Source organism: Nanorana parkeri, unplaced genomic scaffold (genome assembly GCF_000935625.1).
Source record: "Nanorana parkeri isolate BGI_ZX_2015 unplaced genomic scaffold, ASM93562v1 scaffold130, whole genome shotgun sequence".
NCBI lineage: Eukaryota > Metazoa > Chordata > Amphibia > Anura > Dicroglossidae > Nanorana > Nanorana parkeri.
The window spans coordinates 564142-568314 of NW_017306398.1; the positions used below are offsets into that span (position 1 = coordinate 564142).

General features: G+C 47.4%; 4 non-coding genes across 4 annotated transcripts; all 4 read left to right on the forward strand.

Annotated features, from left to right (window-relative positions):
• Window positions 1-1181: 1181 nt before the first annotated feature.
• On the forward strand, window positions 1182-1253 carry TRNAT-CGU. Its single transcript has one exon. It is a non-coding gene; the product is annotated as a tRNA-Thr (tRNA).
• A 465-nt stretch (window positions 1254-1718) lies between these two features.
• TRNAT-UGU lies at window positions 1719-1790 on the forward strand. The gene has a single exon. It is a non-coding gene; the product is annotated as a tRNA-Thr (tRNA).
• A 484-nt stretch (window positions 1791-2274) lies between these two features.
• On the forward strand, window positions 2275-2346 carry TRNAT-CGU. Its single transcript has one exon. It is a non-coding gene; the product is annotated as a tRNA-Thr (tRNA).
• Window positions 2347-3070: 724 nt separating this feature from the next.
• On the forward strand, window positions 3071-3142 carry TRNAT-CGU. The gene has a single exon. It is a non-coding gene; the product is annotated as a tRNA-Thr (tRNA).
• The last annotated feature ends 1031 nt before the right edge of the window (window positions 3143-4173 follow it).

The following is a 4173-nucleotide window of genomic DNA, read 5'->3' on the forward strand; positions in this document are numbered from 1 at the left end:
CCCCCCCCCCCCCACCCCCAAAAAAAAAAATGCTTGACTTGTGTTTTTATTTTTGCTGTGTAATCCCATTCAACAATGGACACACCCAACAGTGCTCTCAATTTTAATCATAAATTAGTGCAGATTGTAAACATTTTTTTTAACCTGCTTATATAATGGGAAAGTTTCCCACTTCTGTCCAGTAGAAAAATAGTTTGGGCTCAAGATTCCGATTTATCTTAAAGACAAATAGCATAAGACAACTCAGGAAGATATATTAAACTTGCTCAAGCGTGCTGACAATATGCGTCCAATGCACTATTTATCTGTCTTCCTCCCTGCATGTAACTGTCAGTCATTCAGCTACAACTGGTGATCCGTAAAGAGCAGCAATTAAACATGGATGCATCGGATGTTCTGTTACGAATGTTGGAGACTCCCGCGTGATTTGGGGCAGATTCGGGCTGGTCGCAAGAGGCCTCACCTTCATATTGTACTCTCTGGTCCTGGAGACCACTAACATTCCCCCACCATTTAACTTTTTCACTGCTGCGATCATGTTTGCGTCTTCTACCCGAGATGGCCAGTGCTCATATTTTTTACATGTACCACTAAAACTCAGTACAGAAATCAAAAGTAATTAAACTCAACCAAAACCATGCATATTCTAATGGGAAATACTGTATGAATGTATACGCTGGTCTGTATGGCCTTCTATTTTTTGCCATGCTTCTATACATTTTTGTCTTGTCAAATTAAAATTGTTAATAGAAAATACAGAAAACCTGTTATTTGCACAAACAAAACATAATACAGATGTTCCTCACTTACCGACTTACCTGTTTTGCGACCACTCGCACTTACGACGGAGCGCCGATCGACCTCCGACCTTGCGCGTCAGCGTCAGTGCGCCGTGTCGCTGGCGGAAGTGGTGTCCTCCGATCTTCATTGCGGGTCCTGGTAAGTATTTTCATTGCCCGATGTACAGTACACTGTTCGTTACTGTACATCGGCAACGCTATACAGTACTGTACTAATGCAGTACAGTACTGTATAGAGTTCCTCACTTAACGACCAATCCGTTTAACGACCTGGTCGTAGGAACGGAACTCGGTCGTTAAGTGAGGAATACCTGTATAAAAAAAAATAACCAAAGGCAGAAATATTGCATTTATGTACTTCATGTGGAAGTAGAGAGGGCAGGTGCAGTGGCCAAGTGGTAAGGCGTTGGTCTCGTAAACCAAAGATCATGGGTTCAATCCCCATCTGTGCCTGATCTTCTTACATGCAAGTTAAGCATCTCCTTTAGTCCCCTCAGGCCAGGTGCAGTGGCCAAGTAGCAATGGGCCGTTCTTGTAAACCAAAGATCGGTTAATGATTGCCTGTTGTGCCCACACAGTGCTTGCAGTGGTCAAGCAGCAAAGGGTTGTTCTAGTTAACCAAAGTTTAAGTGCAGCTTCAGGCCAGACACCATGGCCAAGTGGTACACACAAGGCATGACTCCCTCTTAGTAGCTCCAGGCTAATGGAGTTGTAAGGTGTTGGTCTTGTATACCAAAGATTATGGATTCAATCCCCATTGGTGCCTGAATTGCCTACATGCAAAATAAGCTTCAGCTTTAGTCTCTTCAGACAAGGTCTAGTGGTCAAGCAGTAGGTGGTGTTCTTGTAAACCAAATATTCTTTGCTTAAATGTCTGCTGATCTTACACCAAGCTGCATTTCTCCTTGTGCAGATGCAGGCGCAGTGGCTAAGTGGCAAGGAGTTGGTCTTGTAAACCAAAGATCATGGGTTCAATCCCCATCCGTGCCTGAGTTACCTACATGCAAGATCAACTTCAAACAAAATATAATATAAATAACCAAATGCAGAAGTATTGCATACATCTGGTGTTGCTCTTGTAAACCAAGGATCATGGTTTCAATCCCCATTTGGGCCTGAGTTTGCAAGGTAAGCTTCTCCTTTAGTCCCTTCAGGCAAGGTGTAGTGGCCAAGGGGTAAGGTGTTGTAAACCAAAGATTCTTGGCTCGACTGTCTGCTGGTCTTACCCACAAGGTACATTTCTCCTTTAGCAACTCCAGGCCTGACACACTGGGCTGTGTTATGGATTTGTTCTCATAAACCAAACATCATGGGTTCACACCCTCAATTGCCTGCATGCAAGGTGAACTTATTTTTTAGGCCAGGTGCAGTGGCCAAGCAGTAAAGTGTTGTTTTTGTAAACCAAAAGTTTTGGGCTTGATTGCCTGCTGTGCCTACACACATGGTGCACTTCTCCTTCAAATACTACGGGCCAGGTGCAGTGGCCAAGTGGTAAGGCGTTGGTCTCGTAAACCAAAGATCATGGGTTCAATCCCCATCTGTGCCTAAAATACTTACATGCAGGGTAAGCTTCTCCTTTAGTCAGCTCAGGCCATGTGCAGTTACCAAGTAGTAATGGGTTGTTCTTGTAAAGCAAAGTTTTTGGGCTTGATTGCCTGCTGTGCCTACACACAAGGTGCACTTCTCCTTTTACTGTGCACCTCCTTTTACCACCCCGTACACCTTCCCCCAACATTTCAGTTGTGATTGATAACACAACTATCCAAACCTCCCCTCATGCCAAGGTCCTAGGTGTCATCCTTGACTCTGACCTCACCTTTCTTCCCCACAAGCTCAGGTGCAGTGGCCAAGTGGTAAGGCGTTGGTCTCGTAAACCAAAGATCATGGGTTCAACCCCCATACGTGCCTGAATTGCCTACATGGCAGGTGAACTTCCATTTTAGGCCAGGTGCAGTGGCCAAGCAGTAAAGGGTTGTTCTTGCAAACCAAAGAATGAGTTCTTAAGTGAATGCTGTTCCTACACACAAGGTTCACTTCTCCTTCAGTAGCTGTAGGCCAGGCAGAGTGGCCAAGTGGTAAGGCGTTGGTCTCGTAAACCAAAGAGCATGGGTTCAACCCCAAAATGTGCCTGAATTGTCTACATGTGAGTTGAACTTCTTTTTTGGGCAGTGGCTAAGCAGTAAATTGTTCTTGTAAACCAAAGTTTGTTTGCTTAATTGCCTGCTGTGCCTATACACAACATGCACTTTTCATTTGTTAGCTGCAGACCAGGCACAGCGGCCAAGTGGTAAGGCGTTGGTCTCGTAAACCAAAGATCATGGGTTCAATCCCCATCTGTGCCTAAAATATTTACATGCAGGGTAAGCTCAGGCCATGTGCAGTTACCAAGTAGTAATGGGTTGTTCATGTAAAGCAAAGTTTTTGGGCTTGATTTCCTGCTGTGCCTACACACAAGGTGCACTTCTCCTTTTACTGCTATGGCTCAGGTGCAGTGGCCAAATAGTAAGGCGTTGGTCTCGTAAACCAAAGATCATGGGTTCAATCCCCATCTGTACCTGAACTACTTACATGTATGTTAAGCTTCTCCTTTAGTCCTTTCAGGAAAGGTGCAGTGGCCAAGTAGTAATAGGTTGTTCTTGTTAACCAAAGTATGAGTGCACCTTCTGTGCATACAGATGCACTTCTCCTACAGCAGCTTCAGGCCAGACACAGTGGCCACGTGGTACACACAAGGTGCAGTGAAGTGCCCTGCTTTGTGTGCTGGGTGAGGCATCCCCCCATCCAGTCGAAGCCCCACTCGCAGCTCGGTAACCAAGCTGTGTGAGGAAGAGAAGCCTCCCTGTCACTCACTTGCTTGACTGCCGATGGTGGCCGAGGACACTGGTCCTCCGAGCTGACTGGTGACACTTGAATCCTGCCCTCGCGGGACGAACTGGCCAACGACACTTAAGCCCGGTCGGCAACCCACTCCCCTGCTGGACTTGTTCAACTGTACTTCTCCACAACCGGCGCTCTCCGCTTCTCCCCCTTTCCCCTTGCATGATGAGCTGGCTGGCGACACTTAAGCCCGGCAGGTGATCCACAACGGACCTCTCGGGGGTCTTTCCCCCTGCGCGACGAGCTGTCCGGGGGAGACCAGAGAGGTCGGGGGGGACGCTTCCCCCCTCGGGGAAGACAAAAGCTTGGCTCAAGGGATGACTTTCAATAGATTGCAGCGAGGTAGCTGCTCTGCTACTTACAAAACCCTGACTGAATGATTTAGCACCGGGTTCCCAACGAACATGCGATGCGCTCTGGGAGAGAGGCGGCCCGCTTCCGTCCGCGCTCCGGTCCCGAGGCGAGCGGGTCTACGCGCCGGCCCCCGCCCCCGGGG